This window comes from Pelobates fuscus, chromosome 2, assembly GCF_036172605.1.
Source record: "Pelobates fuscus isolate aPelFus1 chromosome 2, aPelFus1.pri, whole genome shotgun sequence".
In the NCBI taxonomy this organism is placed as follows: Eukaryota; Metazoa; Chordata; class Amphibia; order Anura; family Pelobatidae; genus Pelobates; species Pelobates fuscus.
Genome location: NC_086318.1, coordinates 352,880,118 through 352,903,044, shown reverse-complemented (window position 1 = coordinate 352,903,044; position 22,927 = coordinate 352,880,118). Strand labels below are relative to the sequence as shown.

Sequence of the window (22,927 nt, the reverse complement as noted above, 5' to 3'; positions counted from 1 at the left end):
GTTTGATTGAATTTCTGGGAAAAAAAGATTTTCTGGATCAAGGCAGTGAATTGCCGCTTGAGACAATCAGACCAAACCTTAGGAATAGCTGGGTGGTCGCTAGCACTTACTAATGAACACCATGGAATTTTGAAAAAGCCACCACAAATGTTCTTTCAGCCCTGTTGAGTGTGGATGAAGAGAAGACAGGTGCTAGGCAAGGGTCATTCCTATCGATGGAGTCATGAAATGTGTGACTTTGGGGACGAACGTAGACCAGCGGATTGTGTACTCTGCCTAATGGCTGCTGTAGTAGAATCTTGGCAAAACTGTTTCCAAAGAGCGAAAAAAAATTGTACAAGGTTTGCTGCAAGATATGGTTGCCCTCACTCTCTGTTATAGGTTTGGAACCATTCCAAGATGCCATATAAGAAGACCGAGGAATTTGTTGGGGTTTTAGCTTCCCTGTAGGAGGAAGCGGGCCTAATTAGAATATTGCCTCCCATAATCCTTTGCAATGGCTTATGGTCATGAACTTTTTCTCACCGCTGTCTTAAAGTTTCCTTACGTGGTAGCTCTTAAAAGCTGGCCCACTTGAACAGCTAGCTTTGCGCAGTGGCAGTATCGTAGCCCATGAGGTCAATCCGAGGCGTGATTATTGCTAATTGAAAACTTTACCCAATACCCTGCCATGATGACTTGAAATACAGTCAGCATTGGCAATTTTTGACAGGCTCTAAGGAGACTGAAAGATTGGTTTAATAAAAGTTTATGGCGCCCCATGTCTAGGGCGTGTCTTACGTGACTCCCGTTTCTTCCTGAGCTCTGTTGCACCATTCCTTCCGCTGGCTTCTTAGCATTTCCCTTTTACCTTTCTCTCCCACTGAATTCACTTGTTTCCGGCAGCACACTATTCTCACTACATGCTACGAATTCCCATCCTTCGGCTCATTGGCCTAGCATTTGCCTTTATGCAAATTGCTCCTTCGCACCCTGAATCCAGCTCAATTATTCACACCTAACCACCTGAAGGCACTAAAATTACTGGTAGCTAAGGAAAACAACGATCAGCCATGAGGTTTGGTAATCTTTTGTAGCCTTCTATCATTTGGATTATTTATTTGCTTTTTTTTTTTTTAACTTGCTTTATTATTTCACCACAGCCTAAAGGAAAGGCTTCCCAGCGGGCGTGCCTTTGAATGTACCCGTCATGTCATACTTACCTGGCAGGGGAGCAATAGCCATGATCCCTAAGGTGGCTCTCCCAGAGTGAGGCTGGTTCATTGCACTCCGTACCAGTTGACCTCTGCGATTTCCTCAAATGTGGGAAACTCGACTGCATAATTTATCGTAGTGGGGGACTGAGTTCGCGCTTTCCCCTGTGTTTGCTTGTTTGACAAAAATAGAGAACTTCACCAATTCTGACGAAGGATAATTTCAACCACGGCACCCGTCTTCTTTGGCTCTTACTTTCCGCATCAAGCAGGCAGCGACAATCATTTCCTAGGCTTGATCATTTTTATTATCTATGTTTTCTGGAGACCAGTTTTAAGCCAGAATTTCACTTTTTATTTTAACTTTTCAGCTTTTTTTTCATCATTTTTTTATCCTGACTTCTTTTGATTTATTGTATGCTTCAATGCAATGGAAGAAATAAAGAATTGGAGACCTATATTACGTCTTCCAACAGAACTTAACGTTTGATTGAATTTCTGGGAAAAAAAGATTTTCTGGATCAAGGCAGTGAATTTCCGCTTGAGACAATCAGACCAAACCTTAGGAATAGCTGGGTGGTTGCTAGCACTTACTAATGAACACCATGGAATTTTGAAATAGCCACCACAAATGTTCTTTCAGCCCTGTTGAGTGTGGATGAAGAGAAGACAGGTGCTAGGCAAGGGTCATTCCTATCGATGGAGTCATGAAATGTGTGACTTTGGGGACGAACGTAGACCAGCGATTGTGTACTCTGCCTAATGGCTGCTGTAGTAGAATCTTGGCAAAACTGTTTCCAAAGAGAGAAAAAAAATTGTACAAGGTTTGCTGCAAGATATGGTTGCCCTCACTCTCTGTTATAGGTTTGGAACCATTCCAAGATGCCATATAAGAAGACCGAGGAATTTGTTGGGGTTTAAGCTTCCCTGTAGGAGGAAGCGGGCCTAATTAGAATATTGCCTCCCATAATCCTTTGCAATGGCTTATGGTCATGAACTTTTTCTCACCGCTGTCTTAAAGTGTCCTTACGTGGTAGCTCTTAAAAGCTGGCCAACTTGAACAGTTATCTTTGCGCAGTAGCAGTATCGTAGCCCATGAGGTCAATCCGAGGCGTGATTATTGCTATTTGAAAACTTTACCCAATACCCTGCCATGATGACTTGAAATACAGTCAGCATTGGCAATTTTTGACAGGCTCTAAGGAGACTGAAAGATTGGTTTAATAAAAGTTTATGGCGCCCCATGTCTAGGGCGTGTCTTACGTGACTCCCGTTTCTTCCTGAGCTCTGTTGCACCATTCCTTCCGCTGGCTTCTTAGCATTTCCCTTTTACCTTTCTCTCCCACTGAATTCACTTGTTTCCGGCAGTACACTATTCTCACTACATGCTACGAATTCCCATCCTTCGGCTCATTGGCCTAGCATTTGCCTTTATGCAAATTGCTCCTTCGCACCCTGAATCCAGCTCAATTATTCACACCTAACCACCTGAAGGCACTAAAATTACTGGTAGCTAAGGAAAACAACGATCAGCCACGAGGTTTGGTAATCTTTTGTAGCCTTCTATCATTTGGATTATTTATTTGCTTTTTTTTTTTTTTTACTTGCTTTATTATTTCACCACAGCCTAAAGGAAAGGCTTCCCAGCGGTCGTGCCTTTGAATGTACCCGTCATGTCATACTTACCTGGCAGGGGAGCAATAGCCATGATCCCTAAGGTGGCTCTCCCAGAGTGAGGCTGGTTCATTGCACTCCGTACCAATTGACCTCTGCGATTTCCTCAAATGTGGGAAACTCGACTGCATAATTTATGGTAGTGGGGGACTGCGTTCGCGCTTTCCCCTGTGTTTGCTTGTTTGACAAAAATAGAGAACTTCACCAATTCTGACGAAGGATAATTTCAGCCACGGCACCCGTATTCTTTGGCTCTTACTTTACGCATCAAGCAGGCAGCGACAATCATTTCCTAGGCTTGATCATTTTTATTATCTATGTTTTCTGGAGACCAGTTTTAAGCCAGAATTTCACTTTTTATTTTAATTTTTCAGCTTTTTTTTCATCATTTTTTTATCCTGACTTCTTTTGATTTATTGTATGCTTCAATGCAATGGAAGAAATAAAGAATTGGAGACCTATATTACGTCTTCCAACAGAACTTAACGTTTGATTGAATTTCTGGGAAAAAAAGATTTTCTGGATCAAGGCAGTGAATTTCCGCTTGAGACAATCAGACCAAACCTTAGGAATAGCTGGGTGGTTGCTAGCACTTACTAATGAACACCATGGAATTTTGAAATAGCCACCACAAATGTTCTTTCAGCCCTGTTGAGTGTGGATGAAGAGAAGACAGGTGCTAGGCAAGGGTCATTCCTATCGATGGAGTCATGAAATGTGTGACTTTGGGGACGAACGTAGACCAGCGATTGTGTACTCTGCCTAATGGCTGCTGTAGTAGAATCTTGGCAAAACTGTTTCCAAAGAGAGAAAAAAAATTGTACAAGGTTTGCTGCAAGATATGGTTGCCCTCACTCTCTGTTATAGGTTTGGAACCATTCCAAGATGCCATATAAGAAGACCGAGGAATTTGTTGGGGTTTAAGCTTCCCTGTAGGAGGAAGCGGGCCTAATTAGAATATTGCCTCCCATAATCCTTTGCAATGGCTTATGGTCATGAACTTTTTCTCACCGCTGTCTTAAAGTGTCCTTACGTGGTAGCTCTTAAAAGCTGGCCCACTTGAACAGTTAGCTTTGCGCAGTGGCAGTATCGTAGCCCATGAGGTCAATCCGAGGCGTGATTATTGCTAATTGAAAACTTTACCCAATACCCTGCCATGATGACTTGAAATACAGTCAGCATTGGCAATTTTTGACAGGCTCTAAGGAGACTGAAAGATTGGTTTAATAAAAGTTTATGGCGCCCCATGTCTAGGGCGTGTCTTACGTGACTCCCGTTTCTTCCTGAGCTCTGTTGCACCATTCCTTCCGCTGGCTTCTTAGCATTTCCCTTTTACCTTTCTCTCCCACTGAATTCACTTGTTTCCGGCAGTACACTATTCTCACTACATGCTACGAATTCCCATCCTTCGGCTCATTGGCCTAGCATTTGCCTTCATGCAAATTGCTCCTTCGCACCCTGAATCCAGCTCAATTATTCACACCTAACCACCTGAAGGCACTAAAATTACTGGTAGCTAAGGAAAACAACGATCAGCCACGAGGTTTGGTAATCTTTTGTAGCCTTCTATCATTTGGATTATTTATTTGCTTTTTTTTTTTTTTAACTTGCTTTATTATTTCACCACAGCCTAAAGGAAAGGCTTCCCAGCGGGCGTGCCTTTGAATGTACCCGTCATGTCATACTTACCTGGCAGGGGAGCAATAGCCATGATCCCTAAGGTGGCTCTCCCAGAGTGAGGCTGGTTCATTGCACTCCGTACCAGTTGACCTCTGCGATTTCCTCAAATGTGGGAAACTCGACTGCATAATTTATGGTAGTGGGGGACTGCGTTCGCGCTTTCCCCTGTGTTTGCTTGTTTGACAAAAATAGAGAACTTCACCAATTCTGACGAAGGATAATTTCAGCCACGGCACCCGTCTTCTTTGGTTCTTACTTTCCACATCAAGCAGGCAGCGACAATCATTTCCTAGGCTTGATCATTTTTATTATCTATGTTTTCTGGAGACCAGTTTTAAGCCAGAATTTCACTTTTATTTTAACTTTTCAGCTTTTTTTTCATCATTTTTTTTATCCTGACTTCTTTTGATTTATTGTATGCTTCAATGCAATGGAAGAAATAAAGAATTGGAGACCTATATTACGTCTTCCAACAGAACGTAACGTTTGATTGAATTTCTGGGAAAAAAAGATTTTCTGGATCAAGGCAGTGAATTGCCGCTTGAGACAATCAGACCAAACCTTAGGAATAGCTGGGTGGTCGCTAGCACTTACTAATGAACACCATGGAATTTTGAAAAAGCCACCACAAATGTTCTTTCAGCCCTGTTGAGTGTGGATGAAGAGAAGACAGGTGCTAGGCAAGGGTCATTCCTATCGATGGAGTCATGAAATGTGTGACTTTGGGGACGAACGTAGACCAGCGGATTGTGTACTCTGCCTAATGGCTGCTGTAGTAGAATCTTGGCAAAACTGTTTCCAAAGAGAGAAAAAAAATTGTACAAGGTTTGCTGCAAGATATGGTTGCCCTCACTCTCTGTTATAGGTTTGGAACCATTACAATATGCCATATAAGAAGTCCGAGGAATTTGTTGGGGTTTAAGCTTCCCTGTAGGAGGAAGCGGGCCTAATTAGAATATTGCCTCCCATAATCCTTTGCAATGGCTTATGGTCATGAACTTTTTCTCACCGCTGTCTTAAAGTTTCCTTACGTGGTAGCTCTTAAAAGCTTGCCCACTTGAACAGCTAGCTTTGCGCAGTGGCAGTATCGTAGCCCATGAGGTCAATCCGAGGCGTGATTATTGCTAATTGAAAACTTTACCCAATACCCCGCCATGATGACTTGAAATACAGTCAGCATTGGCAATTTTTGACAGGCTCTAAGGAGACTGAAAGATTGGTTTAATAAAAGTTTATGGCGCCCCATGTCTAGGGCGTGTCTTACGTGACTCCCGTTTCTTCCTGAGCTCTGTTGCACCATTCCTTCCGCTGGCTTCTTAGCATTTCCCTTTTACCTTTCTCTCCCACTGAATTCACTTGTTTCCGGCAGCACACTATTCTCACTACATGCTACGAATTCCCATCCTTCGGCTCATTGGCCTAGCATTTGCCTTTATGCAAATTGCTCCTTCGCACCCTGAATCCAGCTCAATTATTCACACCTAACCACCTGAAGGCACTAAAATTACTGGTAGCTAAGGAAAACAACGATCAGCCACGAGGTTTGGTAATCTTTTGTAGCCTTCTATCATTTGGATTATTTATTTGCTTTTTTTTTTTTTTTACTTGCTTTATTATTTCACCACAGCCTAAAGGAAAGGCTTCCCAGCGGTCGTGCCTTTGAATGTACCCGTCATGTCATACTTACCTGGCAGGGGAGCAATAGCCATGATCCCTAAGGTGGCTCTCCCAGAGTGAGGCTGGTTCATTGCACTCCGTACCAATTGACCTCTGCGATTTCCTCAAATGTGGGAAACTCGACTGCATAATTTATGGTAGTGGGGGACTGCGTTCGCGCTTTCCCCTGTGTTTGCTTGTTTGACAAAAATAGAGAACTTCACCAATTCTGACGAAGGATAATTTCAGCCACGGCACCCGTCTTCTTTGGCTCTTACTTTCCGCATCAAGCAAGCAGCGACAATCTTTTCCTAGGCTTGATCATTTTTATTATCTATGTTTTCTGGAGACCAGTTTTAAGCCAGAATTTCACTTTTTATTTTAATTTTTCAGCTTTTTTTTCATCATTTTTTTATCCTGACTTCTTTTGATTTATTGTATGCTTCAATGCAATGGAAGAAATAAAGAATTGGAGACCTATATTACGTCTTCCAACAGAACTTAACGTTTGATTGAATTTCTGGGAAAAAAAGATTTTCTGGATCAAGGCAGTGAATTTCCGCTTGAGACAATCAGACCAAACCTTAGGAATAGCTGGGTGGTTGCTAGCACTTACTAATGAACACCATGGAATTTTGAAATAGCCACCACAAATGTTCTTTCAGCCCTGTTGAGTGTGGATGAAGAGAAGACAGGTGCTAGGCAAGGGTCATTCCTATCGATGGAGTCATGAAATGTGTGACTTTGGGGACGAACGTAGACCAGCGATTGTGTACTCTGCCTAATGGCTGCTGTAGTAGAATCTTGGCAAAACTGTTTCCAAAGAGAGAAAAAAAATTGTACAAGGTTTGCTGCAAGATATGGTTGCCCTCACTCTCTGTTATAGGTTTGGAACCATTCCAAGATGCCATATAAGAAGACCGAGGAATTTGTTGGGGTTTAAGCTTCCCTGTAGGAGGAAGCGGGCCTAATTAGAATATTGCCTCCCATAATCCTTTGCAATGGCTTATGGTCATGAACTTTTTCTCACCGCTGTCTTAAAGTGTCCTTACGTGGTAGCTCTTAAAAGCTGGCCCACTTGAACAGTTAGCTTTGCGCAGTGGCAGTATCGTAGCCCATGAGGTCAATCCGAGGCGTGATTATTGCTAATTGAAAACTTTACCCAATACCCTGCCATGATGACTTGAAATACAGTCAGCATTGGCAATTTTTGACAGGCTCTAAGGAGACTGAAAGATTGGTTTAATAAAAGTTTATGGCGCCCCATGTCTAGGGCGTGTCTTACGTGACTCCCGTTTCTTCCTGAGCTCTGTTGCACCATTCCTTCCGCTGGCTTCTTAGCATTTCCCTTTTACCTTTCTCTCCCACTGAATTCACTTGTTTCCGGCAGTACACTATTCTCACTACATGCTACGAATTCCCATCCTTCGGCTCATTGGCCTAGCATTTGCCTTTATGCAAATTGCTCCTTCGCACCCTGAATCCAGCTCAATTATTCACACCTAACCACCTGAAGGCACTAAAATTACTGGTAGCTAAGGAAAACAACGATCAGCCACGAGGTTTGGTAATCTTTTGTAGCCTTCTATCATTTGGATTATTTATTTGCTTTTTTTTTTTTTTAACTTGCTTTATTATTTCACCACAGCCTAAAGGAAAGGCTTCCCAGCGGGCGTGCCTTTGAATGTACCCGTCATGTCATACTTACCTGGCAGGGGAGCAATAGCCATGATCCCTAAGGTGGCTCTCCCAGAGTGAGGCTGGTTCATTGCACTCCGTACCAGTTGACCTCTGCGATTTCCTCAAATGTGGGAAACTCGACTGCATAATTTATGGTAGTGGGGGACTGCGTTCGCGCTTTCCCCTGTGTTTGCTTGTTTGACAAAAATAGAGAACTTCACCAATTCTGACGAAGGATAATTTCAGCCACGGCACCCGTCTTCTTTGGTTCTTACTTTCCACATCAAGCAGGCAGCGACAATCATTTCCTAGGCTTGATCATTTTTATTATCTATGTTTTCTGGAGACCAGTTTTAAGCCAGAATTTCACTTTTTATTTTAACTTTTCAGCTTTTTTTTCATCATTTTTTTATCCTGACTTCTTTTGATTTATTGTATGCTTCAATGCAATGGAAGAAATAAAGAATTGGAGACCTATATTACGTCTTCCAACAGAACGTAACGTTTGATTGAATTTCTGGGAAAAAAAGATTTTCTGGATCAAGGCAGTGAATTGCCGCTTGAGACAATCAGACCAAACCTTAGGAATAGCTGGGTGGTCGCTAGCACTTACTAATGAACACCATGGAATTTTGAAAAAGCCACCACAAATGTTCTTTCAGCCCTGTTGAGTGTGGATGAAGAGAAGACAGGTGCTAGGCAAGGGTCATTCCTATCGATGGAGTCATGAAATGTGTGACTTTGGGGACGAACGTAGACCAGCGGATTGTGTACTCTGCCTAATGGCTGCTGTAGTAGAATCTTGGCAAAACAGTTTCCAAAGAGAGAAAAAAAATTGTACAAGGTTTGCTGCAAGATATGGTTGCCCTCACTCTCTGTTATAGGTTTGGAACCATTCCAAGATGCCATATAAGAAGACCGAGGAATTTGTTGGGGTTTAAGCTTCCCTGTAGGAGGAAGCGGGCCTAATTAGAATATTGCCTCCCATAATCCTTTGCAATGGCTTATGGTCATGAACTTTTTCTCACCGCTGTCTTAAAGTGTCCTTACGTGGTAGCTCTTAAAAGCTTGCCCACTTGAACAGCTAGCTTTGCGCAGTGGCAGTATCGTAGCCCATGAGGTCAATCCGAGGCGTGATTATTGCTAATTGAAAACTTTACCCAATACCCCGCCATGATGACTTGAAATACAGTCAGCATTGGCAATTTTTGACAGGCTCTAAGGAGACTGAAAGATTGGTTTAATAAAAGTTTATGGCGCCCCATGTCTAGGGCGTGTCTTACGTGACTCCCGTTTCTTCCTGAGCTCTGTTGCACCATTCCTTCCGCTGGCTTCTTAGCATTTCCCTTTTACCTTTCTCTCCCACTGAATTCACTTGTTTCCGGCAGCACACTATTCTCACTACATGCTACGAATTCCCATCCTTCGGCTCATTGGCCTAGCATTTGCCTTTATGCAAATTGCTCCTTCGCACCCTGAATCCAGCTCAATTATTCACACCTAACCACCTGAAGGCACTAAAATTACTGGTAGCTAAGGAAAACAACGATCAGCCACGAGGTTTGGTAATCTTTTGTAGCCTTCTATCATTTGGATTATTTATTTGCTTTTTTTTTTTTTTTTACTTGCTTTCTTATTTCACCACAGCCTAAAGGAAAGGCTTCCCAGCGGTCGTGCCTTTGAATGTACCCGTCATGTCATACTTACCTGGCAGGGGAGCAATAGCCATGATCCCTAAGGTGGCTCTCCCAGAGTGAGGCTGGTTCATTGCACTCCGTACCAATTGACCTCTGCGATTTCCTCAAATGTGGGAAACTCGACTGCATAATTTATGGTAGTGGGGGACTGCGTTCGTGCTTTCCCCTGTGTTTGCTTGTTTGACAAAAATAGAGAACTTCACCAATTCTGACGAAGGATAATTTCAGCCACGGCACCCGTCTTCTTTGGCTCTTACTTTCCGCATCAAGCAGGCAGCGACAATCATTTCCTAGGCTTGATCATTTTTATTATCTATGTTTTCTGGAGACCAGTTTTAAGCCAGAATTTCACTTTTTATTTTAATTTTTCAGCTTTTTTTTCATCATTTTTTTATCCTGACTTCTTTTGATTTATTGTATGCTTCAATGCAATGGAAGAAATAAAGAATTGGAGACCTATATTACGTCTTCCAACAGAACGTAACGTTTGATTGAATTTCTGGGAAAAAAAGATTTTCTGGATCAAGGCAGTGAATTGCCGCTTGAGCGCTTGAGACAATCAGACCAAACCTTAGGAATAGCTGGGTGGTCGCTAGCACTTACTAATGAACACCATGGAATTTTGAAAAAGCCACCACAAATGTTCTTTCAGCCCTGTTGAGTGTGGATGAATAGAAGACAGGTGCTAGGCAAGGGTCATTCCTATCGATGGAGTCATGAAATGTGTGACTTTGGGGACGAACGTAGACCAGCGGATTGTGTACTCTGCCTAATGGCTGCTGTAGTAGAATCTTGGCAAAACCGTTTCCAAAGAGAGAAAAAAAATTGTACAAGGTTTGCTGCAAGATATGGTTGCCCTCACTCTCTGTTATAGGTTTGGAACCATTCCAAGATGCCATATAAGAAGACCGAGGAATTTGTTGGGGTTTAAGCTTCCCTGTAGGAGGAAGCGGGCCTAATTAGAATATTGCCTCCCATAATCCTTTGCAATGGCTTATGGTCATGAACTTTTTCTCACCGCTGTCTTAAAGTGTCCTTACGTGGTAGCTCTTAAAAGCTGGCCCACTTGAACAGCTAGCTTTGCGCAGTGGCAGTATCGTAGCCCATGAGGTCAATCCGAGGCGTGATTATTGCTAATTGAAAACTTTACCCAATACCCCGCCATGATGACTTGAAATAAAGTCAGCATTGGCAATTTTTGACAGGCTCTAAGGAGACTGAAAGATTGGTTTAATAAAAGTTTATGGCGCCCCATGTCTAGGGCGTGTCTTACGTGACTCCCGTTTCTTCCTGAGCTCTGTTGCACCATTCCTTCCGCTGGCTTCTTAGCATTTCCCTTTTACCTTTCTCTCCCACTGAATCCACTTGTTTCCGGCAGCACACTATTCTCACTACATGCTACGAATTCCCATCCTTCGGCTCATTGGCCTAGCATTTGCCTTTATGCAAATTGCTCCTTCGCACCCTGAATCCAGCTCAATTATTCACACCTAACCACCTGAAGGCACTAAAATTACTGGTAGCTAAGGAAAACAACGATCAGCCACGAGGTTTGGTAATCTTTTGTAGCCTTCTATCATTTGGATTATTTATTTGCTTTTTTTTTTTTTAACTTGCTTTATTATTTCACCACAGCCTAAAGGAAAGGCTTCCCAGCAGGCGTGCCTTTGAATGTACCCGTCATGTCATACTTACCTGGCAGGGGAGCAATAGCCATGATCCCTAAGGTGGCTCTCCCAGAGTGAGGCTGGTTCATTGCACTCCGTACCAGTTGATCTCTGCGATTTCCTCAAATGTGGGAAACTCGACTGCATAATTTATCGTAGTGGGGGACTGAGTTCGCGCTTTCCCCTGTGTTTGCTTGTTTGACAAAAATAGAGAACTTCACCAATTCTGACGAAGGATAATTTCAACCACGGCACCCGTCTTCTTTGGCTCTTACTTTCCGCATCAAGCAGGCAGCGACAATCATTTCCTAGGCTTGATCATTTTTATTATCTATGTTTTCTGGAGACCAGTTTTAAGCCAGAATTTCACTTTTTATTTTAACTTTTCAGCTTTTTTTTCATCATTTTTTTATCCTGACTTCTTTTGATTTATTGTATGCTTCAATGCAATGGAAGAAATAAAGAATTGGAGACCTATATTACGTCTTCCAACAGAACTTAACGTTTGATTGAATTTCTGGGAAAAAAAGATTTTCTGGATCAAGGCAGTGAATTTCCGCTTGAGACAATCAGACCAAACCTTAGGAATAGCTGGGTGGTTGCTAGCACTTACTAATGAACACCATGGAATTTTGAAATAGCCACCACAAATGTTCTTTCAGCCCTGTTGAGTGTGGATGAAGAGAAGACAGGTGCTAGGCAAGGGTCATTCCTATCGATGGAGTCATGAAATGTGTGACTTTGGGGACGAACGTAGACCAGCGATTGTGTACTCTGCCTAATGGCTGCTGTAGTAGAATCTTGGCAAAACTGTTTCCAAAGAGAGAAAAAAAATTGTACAAGGTTTGCTGCAAGATATGGTTGCCCTCACTCTCTGTTATAGGTTTGGAACCATTCCAAGATGCCATATAAGAAGACCGAGGAATTTGTTGGGGTTTAAGCTTCCCTGTAGGAGGAAGCGGGCCTAATTAGAATATTGCCTCCCATAATCCTTTGCAATGGCTTATGGTCATGAACTTTTTCTCACCGCTGTCTTAAAGTGTCCTTACGTGGTAGCTCTTAAAAGCTGGCCAACTTGAACAGTTATCTTTGCGCAGTAGCAGTATCGTAGCCCATGAGGTCAATCCGAGGCGTGATTATTGCTATTTGAAAACTTTACCCAATACCCTGCCATGATGACTTGAAATACAGTCAGCATTGGCAATTTTTGACAGGCTCTAAGGAGACTGAAAGATTGGTTTAATAAAAGTTTATGGCGCCCCATGTCTAGGGCGTGTCTTACGTGACTCCCGTTTCTTCCTGAGCTCTGTTGCACCATTCCTTCCGCTGGCTTCTTAGCATTTCCCTTTTACCTTTCTCTCCCACTGAATTCACTTGTTTCCGGCAGTACACTATTCTCACTACATGCTACGAATTCCCATCCTTCGGCTCATTGGCCTAGCATTTGCCTTTATGCAAATTGCTCCTTCGCACCCTGAATCCAGCTCAATTATTCACACCTAACCACCTGAAGGCACTAAAATTACTGGTAGCTAAGGAAAACAACGATCAGCCACGAGGTTTGGTAATCTTTTGTAGCCTTCTATCATTTGGATTATTTATTTGCTTTTTTTTTTTTTTTACTTGCTTTATTATTTCACCACAGCCTAAAGGAAAGGCTTCCCAGCGGTCGTGCCTTTGAATGTACCCGTCATGTCATACTTACCTGGCAGGGGAGCAATAGCCATGATCCCTAAGGTGGCTCTCCCAGAGTGAGGCTGGTTCATTGCACTCCGTACCAATTGACCTCTGCGATTTCCTCAAATGTGGGAAACTCGACTGCATAATTTATGGTAGTGGGGGACTGCGTTCGCGCTTTCCCCTGTGTTTGCTTGTTTGACAAAAATAGAGAACTTCACCAATTCTGACGAAGGATAATTTCAGCCACGGCACCCGTCTTCTTTGGCTCTTACTTTCCGCATCAAGCAGGCAGCGACAATCATTTCCTAGGCTTGATCATTTTTATTATCTATGTTTTCTGGAGACCAGTTTTAAGCCAGAATTTCACTTTTTATTTTAATTTTTCAGCTTTTTTTTCATCATTTTTTTATCCTGACTTCTTTTGATTTATTGTATGCTTCAATGCAATGGAAGAAATAAAGAATTGGAGACCTATATTACGTCTTCCAACAGAACTTAACGTTTGATTGAATTTCTGGGAAAAAAAGATTTTCTGGATCAAGGCAGTGAATTTCCGCTTGAGACAATCAGACCAAACCTTAGGAATAGCTGGGTGGTTGCTAGCACTTACTAATGAACACCATGGAATTTTGAAATAGCCACCACAAATGTTCTTTCAGCCCTGTTGAGTGTGGATGAAGAGAAGACAGGTGCTAGGCAAGGGTCATTCCTATCGATGGAGTCATGAAATGTGTGACTTTGGGGACGAACGTAGACCAGCGATTGTGTACTCTGCCTAATGGCTGCTGTAGTAGAATCTTGGCAAAACTGTTTCCAAAGAGAGAAAAAAAATTGTACAAGGTTTGCTGCAAGATATGGTTGCCCTCACTCTCTGTTATAGGTTTGGAACCATTCCAAGATGCCATATAAGAAGACCGAGGAATTTGTTGGGGTTTAAGCTTCCCTGTAGGAGGAAGCGGGCCTAATTAGAATATTGCCTCCCATAATCCTTTGCAATGGCTTATGGTCATGAACTTTTTCTCACCGCTGTCTTAAAGTGTCCTTACGTGGTAGCTCTTAAAAGCTGGCCCACTTGAACAGTTAGCTTTGCGCAGTGGCAGTATCGTAGCCCATGAGGTCAATCCGAGGCGTGATTATTGCTAATTGAAAACTTTACCCAATACCCTGCCATGATGACTTGAAATACAGTCAGCATTGGCAATTTTTGACAGGCTCTAAGGAGACTGAAAGATTGGTTTAATAAAAGTTTATGGCGCCCCATGTCTAGGGCGTGTCTTACGTGACTCCCGTTTCTTCCTGAGCTCTGTTGCACCATTCCTTCCGCTGGCTTCTTAGCATTTCCCTTTTACCTTTCTCTCCCACTGAATTCACTTGTTTCCGGCAGTACACTATTCTCACTACATGCTACGAATTCCCATCCTTCGGCTCATTGGCCTAGCATTTGCCTTCATGCAAATTGCTCCTTCGCACCCTGAATCCAGCTCAATTATTCACACCTAACCACCTGAAGGCACTAAAATTACTGGTAGCTAAGGAAAACAACGATCAGCCACGAGGTTTGGTAATCTTTTGTAGCCTTCTATCATTTGGATTATTTATTTGCTTTTTTTTTTTTTTAACTTGCTTTATTATTTCACCACAGCCTAAAGGAAAGGCTTCCCAGCGGGCGTGCCTTTGAATGTACCCGTCATGTCATACTTACCTGGCAGGGGAGCAATAGCCATGATCCCTAAGGTGGCTCTCCCAGAGTGAGGCTGGTTCATTGCACTCCGTACCAGTTGACCTCTGCGATTTCCTCAAATGTGGGAAACTCGACTGCATAATTTATGGTAGTGGGGGACTGCGTTCGCGCTTTCACCTGTGTTTGCTTGTTTGACAAAAATAGAGAACTTCACCAATTCTGACGAAGGATAATTTCAGCCACGGCACCCGTCTTCTTTGGTTCTTACTTTCCACATCAAGCAGGCAGCGACAATCATTTCCTAGGCTTGATCATTTTTATTATCTATGTTTTCTGGAGACCAGTTTTAAGCCAGAATTTCACTTTTATTTTAACTTTTCAGCTTTTTTTTCATCATTTTTTTATCCTGACTTCTTTTGATTTATTGTATGCTTCAATGCAATGGAAGAAATAAAGAATTGGAGACCTATATTACGTCTTCCAACAGAACGTAACGTTTGATTGAATTTCTGGGAAAAAAAGATTTTCTGGATCAAGGCAGTGAATTGCCGCTTGAGACAATCAGACCAAACCTTAGGAATAGCTGGGTGGTCGCTAGCACTTACTAATGAACACCATGGAATTTTGAAAAAGCCACCACAAATGTTCTTTCAGCCCTGTTGAGTGTGGATGAAGAGAAGACAGGTGCTAGGCAAGGGTCATTCCTATCGATGGAGTCATGAAATGTGTGACTTTGGGGACGAACGTAGACCAGCGGATTGTGTACTCTGCCTAATGGCTGCTGTAGTAGAATCTTGGCAAAACTGTTTCCAAAGAGAGAAAAAAAATTGTACAAGGTTTGCTGCAAGATATGGTTGCCCTCACTCTCTGTTATAGGTTTGGAACCATTACAATATGCCATATAAGAAGACCGAGGAATTTGTTGGGGTTTAAGCTTCCCTGTAGGAGGAAGCGGGCCTAATTAGAATATTGCCTCCCATAATCCTTTGCAATGGCTTATGGTCATGAACTTTTTCTCACCGCTGTCTTAAAGTTTCCTTACGTGGTAGCTCTTAAAAGCTTGCCCACTTGAACAGCTAGCTTTGCGCAGTGGCAGTATCGTAGCCCATGAGGTCAATCCGAGGCGTGATTATTGCTAATTGAAAACTTTACCCAATACCCCGCCATGATGACTTGAAATACAGTCAGCATTGGCAATTTTTGACAGGCTCTAAGGAGACTGAAAGATTGGTTTAATAAAAGTTTATGGCGCCCCATGTCTAGGGCGTGTCTTACGTGACTCCCGTTTCTTCCTGAGCTCTGTTGCACCATTCCTTCCGCTGGCTTCTTAGCATTTCCCTTTTACCTTTCTCTCCCACTGAATTCACTTGTTTCCGGCAGCACACTATTCTCACTACATGCTACGAATTCCCATCCTTCGGCTCATTGGCCTAGCATTTGCCTTTATGCAAATTGCTCCTTCGCACCCTGAATCCAGCTCAATTATTCACACCTAACCACCTGAAGGCACTAAAATTACTGGTAGCTAAGGAAAACAACGATCAGCCACGAGGTTTGGTAATCTTTTGTAGCCTTCTATCATTTGGATTATTTATTTGCTTTTTTTTTTTTTTTACTTGCTTTATTATTTCACCACAGCCTAAAGGAAAGGCTTCCCAGCGGTCGTGCCTTTGAATGTACCCGTCATGTCATACTTACCTGGCAGGGGAGCAATAGCCATGATCCCTAAGGTGGCTCTCCCAGAGTGAGGCTGGTTCATTGCACTCCGTACCAATTGACCTCTGCGATTTCCTCAAATGTGGGAAACTCGACTGCATAATTTATGGTAGTGGGGGACTGCGTTCGCGCTTTCCCCTGTGTTTGCTTGTTTGACAAAAATAGAGAACTTCACCAATTCTGACGAAGGATAATTTCAGCCACGGCACCCGTCTTCTTTGGCTCTTACTTTCCGCATCAAGCAAGCAGCGACAATCATTTCCTAGGCTTGATCATTTTTATTATCTATGTTTTCTGGAGACCAGTTTTAAGCCAGAATTTCACTTTTTATTTTAATTTTTCAGCTTTTTTTTCATCATTTTTTTATCCTGACTTCTTTTGATTTATTGTATGCTTCAATGCAATGGAAGAAATAAAGAATTGGAGACCTATATTACGTCTTCCAACAGAACTTAACGTTTGATTGAATTTCTGGGAAAAAAAGATTTTCTGGATCAAGGCAGTGAATTTCCGCTTGAGACAATCAGACCAAACCTTAGGAATAGCTGGGTGGTTGCTAGCACTTACTAATGAACACCATGGAATTTTGAAATAGCCACCACAAATGTTCTTTCAGCCCTGTTGAGTGTGGATGAAGAGAAGACAGGTGCTAGGCAAGGGTCATTCCTATCGATGGAGTCATGAAATGTGTGACTTTGGGGACGAACGTAGACCAGCGATTGTGTACTCTGCCTAATGGCTGCTGTAGTAGAATCTTGGCAAAACTGTTTCCAAAGAGAGAAAAAAAATTGTACAAGGTTTGCTGCAAGATATGGTTGCCCTCACTCTCTGTTATAGGTTTGGAACCATTCCAAGATGCCATATAAGAAGACCGAGGAATTTGTTGGGGTTTAAGCTTCCCTGTAGGAGGAAGCGGGCCTAATTAGAATATTGCCTCCCATAATCCTTTGCAATGGCTTATGGTCATGAACTTTTTCTCACCGCTGTCTTAAAGTGTCCTTACGTGGTAGCTCTTAAAAGCTGGCCCACTTGAACAGTTAGCTTTGCGCAGTGGCAGTATCGTAGCCCATGAGGTCAATCCGAGGCGTGATTATTGCTAATTGAAAACTTTACCCAATACCCTGCCATGATGACTTGAAATACAGTCAGCATTGGCAATTTTTGACAGGCTCTAAGGAGACTGAAAGATTGGTTTAATAAAAGTTTATGGCGCCCCATGTCTAGGGCGTGTCTTACGTGACTCCCGTTTCTTCCTGAGCTCTGTTGCACCATTCCTTCCGCTGGCTTCTTAGCATTTCCCTTTTACCTTTCTCTCCCACTGAATTCACTTGTTTCCGGCAGTACACTATTCTCACTACATGCTACGAATTCCCATCCTTCGGCTCATTGGCCTAGCATTTGCCTTTATGCAAATTGCTCCTTCGCACCCTGAATCCAGCTCAATTATTCACACCTAACCACCTGAAGGCACTAAAATTACTGGTAGCTAAGGAAAACAACGATCAGCCACGAGGTTTGGTAATCTTTTGTAGCCTTCTATCATTTGGATTATTTATTTGCTTTTTTTTTTTTTTAACTTGCTTTATTATTTCACCACAGCCTAAAGGAAAGGCTTCCCAGCGGGCGTGCCTTTGAATGTACCCGTCATGTCATACTTACCTGGCAGGGGAGCAATAGCCATGATCCCTAAGGTGGCTCTCCCAGAGTGAGGCTGGTTCATTGCACTCCGTACCAGTTGACCTCTGCGATTTCCTCAAATGTGGGAAACTCGACTGCATAATTTATGGTAGTGGGGGACTGCGTTCGCGCTTTCCCCTGTGTTTGCTTGTTTGACAAAAATAGAGAACTTCACCAATTCTGACGAAGGATAATTTCAGCCACGGCACCCGTCTTCTTTGGTTCTTACTTTCCACATCAAGCAGGCAGCGACAATCATTTCCTAGGCTTGATCATTTTTATTATCTATGTTTTCTGGAGACCAGTTTTAAGCCAGAATTTCACTTTTTATTTTAACTTTTCAGCTTTTTTTTCATCATTTTTTTATCCTGACTTCTTTTGATTTATTGTATGCTTCAATGCAATGGAAGAAATAAAGAATTGGAGACCTATATTACGTCTTCCAACAGAACGTAACGTTTGATTGAATTTCTGGGAAAAAAAGATTTTCTGGATCAAGGCAGTGAATTGCCGCTTGAGACAATCAGACCAAACCTTAGGAATAGCTGGGTGGTCGCTAGCACTTACTAATGAACACCATGGAATTTTGAAAAAGCCACCACAAATGTTCTTTCAGCCCTGTTGAGTGTGGATGAAGAGAAGACAGGTGCTAGGCAAGGGTCATTCCTATCGATGGAGTCATGAAATGTGTGACTTTGGGGACGAACGTAGACCAGCGATTGTGTACTCTGCCTAATGGCTGCTGTAGTAGAATCTTGGCAAAACTGTTTCCAAAGAGAGAAAAAAAATTGTACAAGGTTTGCTGCAAGATATGGTTGCCCTCACTCTCTGTTATAGGTTTGGAACCATTCCAAGATGCCATATAAGAAGACCGAGGAATTTGTTGGGGTTTAAGCTTCCCTGTAGGAGGAAGCGGGCCTAATTAGAATATTGCCTCCCATAATCCTTTGCAATGGCTTATGGTCATGAACTTTTTCTCACCGCTGTCTTAAAGTGTCCTTACGTGGTAGCTCTTAAAAGCTTGCCCACTTGAACAGCTAGCTTTGCGCAGTGGCAGTATCGTAGCCCATGAGGTCAATCCGAGGCGTGATTATTGCTAATTGAAAACTTTACCCAATACCCCGCCATGATGACTTGAAATACAGTCAGCATTGGCAATTTTTGACAGGCTCTAAGGAGACTGAAAGATTGGTTTAATAAAAGTTTATGGCGCCCCATGTCTAGGGCGTGTCTTACGTGACTCCCGTTTCTTCCTGAGCTCTGTTGCACCATTCCTTCCGCTGGCTTCTTAGCATTTCCCTTTTACCTTTCTCTCCCACTGAATTCACTTGTTTCCGGCAGCACACTATTCTCACTACATGCTACGAATTCCCATCCTTCGGCTCATTGGCCTAGCATTTGCCTTTATGCAAATTGCTCCTTCGCACCCTGAATCCAGCTCAATTATTCACACCTAACCACCTGAAGGCACTAAAATTACTGGTAGCTAAGGAAAACAACGATCAGCCACGAGGTTTGGTAATCTTTTGTAGCCTTCTATCATTTGGATTATTTATTTGCTTTTTTTTTTTTTTTACTTGCTTTATTATTTCACCACAGCCTAAAGGAAAGGCTTCCCAGCGGTCGTGCCTTTGAATGTACCCGTCATGTCATACTTACCTGGCAGGGGAGCAATAGCCATGATCCCTAAGGTGGCTCTCCCAGAGTGAGGCTGGTTCATTGCACTCCGTACCAATTGACCTCTGCGATTTCCTCAAATGTGGGAAACTCGACTGCATAATTTATGGTAGTGGGGGACTGCGTTCGTGCTTTCCCCTGTGTTTGCTTGTTTGACAAAAATAGAGAACTTCACCAATTCTGACGAAGGATAATTTCAGCCACGGCACCCGTCTTCTTTGGCTCTTACTTTCCGCATCAAGCAGGCAGCGACAATCATTTCCTAGGCTTGATCATTTTTATTATCTATGTTTTCTGGAGACCAGTTTTAAGCCAGAATTTCACTTTTTATTTTAATTTTTCAGCTTTTTTTTCATCATTTTTTTATCCTGACTTCTTTTGATTTATTGTATGCTTCAATGCAATGGAAGAAATAAAGAATTGGAGACCTATATTACGTCTTCCAACAGAACGTAACGTTTGATTGAATTTCTGGGAAAAAAAGATTTTCTGGATCAAGGCAGTGAATTGCCGCTTGAGCGCTTGAGACAATCAGACCAAACCTTAGGAATAGCTGGGTGGTCGCTAGCACTTACTAATGAACACCATGGAATTTTGAAAAAGCCACCACAAATGTTCTTTCAGCCCTGTTGAGTGTGGATGAATAGAAGACAGGTGCTAGGCAAGGGTCATTCCTATCGATGGAGTCATGAAATGTGTGACTTTGGGGACGAACGTAGACCAGCGGATTGTGTACTCTGCCTAATGGCTGCTGTAGTAGAATCTTGGCAAAACCGTTTCCAAAGAGAGAAAAAAAATTGTACAAGGTTTGCTGCAAGATATGGTTGCCCTCACTCTCTGTTATAGGTTTGGAACCATTCCAAGATGCCATATAAGAAGACCGAGGAATTTGTTGGGGTTTAAGCTTCCCTGTAGGAGGAAGCGGGCCTAATTAGAATATTGCCTCCCATAATCCTTTGCAATGGCTTATGGTCATGAACTTTTTCTCACCGCTGTCTTAAAGTGTCCTTACGTGGTAGCTCTTAAAAGCTGGCCCACTTGAACAGCTAGCTTTGCGCAGTGGCAGTATCGTAGCCCATGAGGTCAATCCGAGGCGTGATTATTGCTAATTGAAAACTTTACCCAATACCCCGCCATGATGACTTGAAATAAAGTCAGCATTGGCAATTTTTGACAGGCTCTAAGGAGACTGAAAGATTGGTTTAATAAAAGTTTATGGCGCCCCATGTCTAGGGCGTGTCTTACGTGACTCCCGTTTCTTCCTGAGCTCTGTTGCACCATTCCTTCCGCTGGCTTCTTAGCATTTCCCTTTTACCTTTCTCTCCCACTGAATCCACTTGTTTCCGGCAGCACACTATTCTCACTACATGCTACGAATTCCCATCCTTCGGCTCATTGGCCTAGCATTTGCCTTTATGCAAATTGCTCCTTCGCACCCTGAATCCAGCTCAATTATTCACACCTAACCACCTGAAGGCACTAAAATTACTGGTAGCTAAGGAAAACAACGATCAGCCACGAGGTTTGGTAATCTTTTGTAGCCTTCTATCATTTGGATTATTTATTTGCTTTTTTTTTTTTTTAACTTGCTTTATTATTTCACCACAGCCTAAAGGAAAGGCTTCCCAGCAGGCGTGCCTTTGAATGTACCCGTCATGTCATACTTACCTGGCAGGGGAGCAATAGCCATGATCCCTAAGGTGGCTCTCCCAGAGTGAGGCTGGTTCATTGCACTCCGTACCAGTTGATCTCTGCGATTTCCTCAAATGTGGGAAACTCGACTGCATAATTTATCGTAGTGGGGGACTGCGTTCGCGCTTTCCCCTGTGTTTGCTTGTTTGACAAAAATAGAGAACTTCACCAATTCTGACGAAGGATAATTTCAACCACGGCACCCGTCTTCTTTGGCTCTTACTTTCCGCATCAAGCAGGCAGCGACAATCATTTCCTAGGCTTGATCATTTTTATTATCTATGTTTTCTGGAGACCAGTTTTAAGCCAGAATTTCACTTTTTATTTTAACTTTTCAGCTTTTTTTTCATCATTTTTTTATCCTGACTTCTTTTGATTTATTGTATGCTTCAATGCAATGGAAGAAATAAAGAATTGGAGACCTATATTACGTCTTCCAACAGAACTTAACGTTTGATTGAATTTCTGGGAAAAAAAGATTTTCTGGATCAAGGCAGTGAATTTCCGCTTGAGACAATCAGACCAAACCTTAGGAATAGCTGGGTGGTTGCTAGCACTTACTAATGAACACCATGGAATTTTGAAATAGCCACCACAAATGTTCTTTCAGCCCTGTTGAGTGTGGATGAAGAGAAGACAGGTGCTAGGCAAGGGTCATTCCTATCGATGGAGTCATGAAATGTGTGACTTTGGGGACGAACGTAGACCAGCGATTGTGTACTCTGCCTAATGGCTGCTGTAGTAGAATCTTGGCAAAACTGTTTCCAAAGAGAGAAAAAAAATTGTACAAGGTTTGCTGCAAGATATGGTTGCCCTCACTCTCTGTTATAGGTTTGGAACCATTCCAAGATGCCATATAAGAAGACCGAGGAATTTGTTGGGGTTTAAGCTTCCCTGTAGGAGGAAGCGGGCCTAATTAGAATATTGCCTCCCATAATCCTTTGCAATGGCTTATGGTCATGAACTTTTTCTCACCGCTGTCTTAAAGTGTCCTTACGTGGTAGCTCTTAAAAGCTGGCCAACTTGAACAGCTATCTTTGCGCAGTAGCAGTATCGTAGCCCATGAGGTCAATCCGAGGCGTGATTATTGCTATTTGAAAACTTTACCCAATACCCTGCCATGATGACTTGAAATACAGTCAGCATTGGCAATTTTTGACAGGCTCTAAGGAGACTGAAAGATTGGTTTAATAAAAGTTTATGGCGCCCCATGTCTAGGGCGTGTCTTACGTGACTCCCGTTTCTTCCTGAGCTCTGTTGCACCATTCCTTCCGCTGGCTTCTTAGCATTTCCCTTTTACCTTTCTCTCCCACTGAATTCACTTGTTTCCGGCAGTACACTATTCTCACTACATGCTACGAATTCCCATCCTTCGGCTCATTGGCCTAGCATTTGCCTTTATGCAAATTGCTCCTTCGCACCCTGAATCCAGCTCAATTATTCACACCTAACCACCTGAAGGCACTAAAATTACTGGTAGCTAAGGAAAACAACGATCAGCCACGAGGTTTGGTAATCTTTTGTAGCCTTCTATCATTTGGATTATTTATTTGCTTT

The 22,927-nt window shown here is 42.6% G+C and overlaps 27 non-coding genes across 27 annotated transcripts; all 27 read left to right on the top strand.

Moving 5' to 3' along the window:
* Positions 1-583: 583 nt before the first annotated feature.
* LOC134593215 (U4 spliceosomal RNA) lies at positions 584-724 on the top strand. The gene has a single exon (XR_010089728.1). It is a non-coding gene; the product is annotated as a U4 spliceosomal RNA (small nuclear RNA).
* Positions 725-1,194: 470 nt separating this feature from the next.
* On the top strand, positions 1,195-1,361 carry LOC134591402 (U1 spliceosomal RNA). Its single transcript, XR_010088186.1, has one exon. It is a non-coding gene; the product is annotated as a U1 spliceosomal RNA (small nuclear RNA).
* An 898-nt stretch (positions 1,362-2,259) lies between these two features.
* Positions 2,260-2,400, top strand: LOC134593805 (U4 spliceosomal RNA). Its single transcript, XR_010090234.1, has one exon. It is a non-coding gene; the product is annotated as a U4 spliceosomal RNA (small nuclear RNA).
* A 471-nt stretch (positions 2,401-2,871) lies between these two features.
* Positions 2,872-3,038, top strand: LOC134590757 (U1 spliceosomal RNA). Its single transcript, XR_010087634.1, has one exon. It is a non-coding gene; the product is annotated as a U1 spliceosomal RNA (small nuclear RNA).
* Positions 3,039-3,936: 898 nt separating this feature from the next.
* Positions 3,937-4,077, top strand: LOC134593214 (U4 spliceosomal RNA). Its single transcript, XR_010089727.1, has one exon. It is a non-coding gene; the product is annotated as a U4 spliceosomal RNA (small nuclear RNA).
* Positions 4,078-4,548: 471 nt separating this feature from the next.
* LOC134589694 (U1 spliceosomal RNA) lies at positions 4,549-4,715 on the top strand. Its single transcript, XR_010086730.1, has one exon. It is a non-coding gene; the product is annotated as a U1 spliceosomal RNA (small nuclear RNA).
* Positions 4,716-5,614: 899 nt separating this feature from the next.
* Positions 5,615-5,755, top strand: LOC134592120 (U4 spliceosomal RNA). The gene has a single exon (XR_010088792.1). It is a non-coding gene; the product is annotated as a U4 spliceosomal RNA (small nuclear RNA).
* A 471-nt stretch (positions 5,756-6,226) lies between these two features.
* LOC134590756 (U1 spliceosomal RNA) lies at positions 6,227-6,393 on the top strand. The gene has a single exon (XR_010087633.1). It is a non-coding gene; the product is annotated as a U1 spliceosomal RNA (small nuclear RNA).
* Positions 6,394-7,291: 898 nt separating this feature from the next.
* On the top strand, positions 7,292-7,432 carry LOC134593211 (U4 spliceosomal RNA). Its single transcript, XR_010089726.1, has one exon. It is a non-coding gene; the product is annotated as a U4 spliceosomal RNA (small nuclear RNA).
* Positions 7,433-7,903: 471 nt separating this feature from the next.
* LOC134589693 (U1 spliceosomal RNA) lies at positions 7,904-8,070 on the top strand. The gene has a single exon (XR_010086729.1). It is a non-coding gene; the product is annotated as a U1 spliceosomal RNA (small nuclear RNA).
* An 899-nt stretch (positions 8,071-8,969) lies between these two features.
* Positions 8,970-9,110, top strand: LOC134592119 (U4 spliceosomal RNA). Its single transcript, XR_010088791.1, has one exon. It is a non-coding gene; the product is annotated as a U4 spliceosomal RNA (small nuclear RNA).
* A 472-nt stretch (positions 9,111-9,582) lies between these two features.
* LOC134591167 (U1 spliceosomal RNA) lies at positions 9,583-9,749 on the top strand. The gene has a single exon (XR_010087984.1). It is a non-coding gene; the product is annotated as a U1 spliceosomal RNA (small nuclear RNA).
* A 907-nt stretch (positions 9,750-10,656) lies between these two features.
* Positions 10,657-10,797, top strand: LOC134591875 (U4 spliceosomal RNA). The gene has a single exon (XR_010088579.1). It is a non-coding gene; the product is annotated as a U4 spliceosomal RNA (small nuclear RNA).
* A 470-nt stretch (positions 10,798-11,267) lies between these two features.
* Positions 11,268-11,434, top strand: LOC134591459 (U1 spliceosomal RNA). The gene has a single exon (XR_010088236.1). It is a non-coding gene; the product is annotated as a U1 spliceosomal RNA (small nuclear RNA).
* An 898-nt stretch (positions 11,435-12,332) lies between these two features.
* LOC134593803 (U4 spliceosomal RNA) lies at positions 12,333-12,473 on the top strand. The gene has a single exon (XR_010090233.1). It is a non-coding gene; the product is annotated as a U4 spliceosomal RNA (small nuclear RNA).
* Positions 12,474-12,944: 471 nt separating this feature from the next.
* LOC134590755 (U1 spliceosomal RNA) lies at positions 12,945-13,111 on the top strand. Its single transcript, XR_010087632.1, has one exon. It is a non-coding gene; the product is annotated as a U1 spliceosomal RNA (small nuclear RNA).
* An 898-nt stretch (positions 13,112-14,009) lies between these two features.
* Positions 14,010-14,150, top strand: LOC134593210 (U4 spliceosomal RNA). Its single transcript, XR_010089725.1, has one exon. It is a non-coding gene; the product is annotated as a U4 spliceosomal RNA (small nuclear RNA).
* Positions 14,151-14,621: 471 nt separating this feature from the next.
* LOC134591190 (U1 spliceosomal RNA) lies at positions 14,622-14,788 on the top strand. Its single transcript, XR_010088003.1, has one exon. It is a non-coding gene; the product is annotated as a U1 spliceosomal RNA (small nuclear RNA).
* Positions 14,789-15,686: 898 nt separating this feature from the next.
* On the top strand, positions 15,687-15,827 carry LOC134592118 (U4 spliceosomal RNA). The gene has a single exon (XR_010088790.1). It is a non-coding gene; the product is annotated as a U4 spliceosomal RNA (small nuclear RNA).
* Positions 15,828-16,298: 471 nt separating this feature from the next.
* LOC134590754 (U1 spliceosomal RNA) lies at positions 16,299-16,465 on the top strand. Its single transcript, XR_010087631.1, has one exon. It is a non-coding gene; the product is annotated as a U1 spliceosomal RNA (small nuclear RNA).
* Positions 16,466-17,363: 898 nt separating this feature from the next.
* LOC134593209 (U4 spliceosomal RNA) lies at positions 17,364-17,504 on the top strand. Its single transcript, XR_010089724.1, has one exon. It is a non-coding gene; the product is annotated as a U4 spliceosomal RNA (small nuclear RNA).
* A 471-nt stretch (positions 17,505-17,975) lies between these two features.
* Positions 17,976-18,142, top strand: LOC134589692 (U1 spliceosomal RNA). Its single transcript, XR_010086728.1, has one exon. It is a non-coding gene; the product is annotated as a U1 spliceosomal RNA (small nuclear RNA).
* Positions 18,143-19,040: 898 nt separating this feature from the next.
* LOC134592116 (U4 spliceosomal RNA) lies at positions 19,041-19,181 on the top strand. Its single transcript, XR_010088789.1, has one exon. It is a non-coding gene; the product is annotated as a U4 spliceosomal RNA (small nuclear RNA).
* A 471-nt stretch (positions 19,182-19,652) lies between these two features.
* On the top strand, positions 19,653-19,819 carry LOC134591166 (U1 spliceosomal RNA). Its single transcript, XR_010087983.1, has one exon. It is a non-coding gene; the product is annotated as a U1 spliceosomal RNA (small nuclear RNA).
* Positions 19,820-20,726: 907 nt separating this feature from the next.
* On the top strand, positions 20,727-20,867 carry LOC134591874 (U4 spliceosomal RNA). Its single transcript, XR_010088578.1, has one exon. It is a non-coding gene; the product is annotated as a U4 spliceosomal RNA (small nuclear RNA).
* A 471-nt stretch (positions 20,868-21,338) lies between these two features.
* Positions 21,339-21,505, top strand: LOC134591064 (U1 spliceosomal RNA). The gene has a single exon (XR_010087897.1). It is a non-coding gene; the product is annotated as a U1 spliceosomal RNA (small nuclear RNA).
* An 898-nt stretch (positions 21,506-22,403) lies between these two features.
* On the top strand, positions 22,404-22,544 carry LOC134593802 (U4 spliceosomal RNA). The gene has a single exon (XR_010090232.1). It is a non-coding gene; the product is annotated as a U4 spliceosomal RNA (small nuclear RNA).
* Positions 22,545-22,927: the final 383 nt, after the last annotated feature.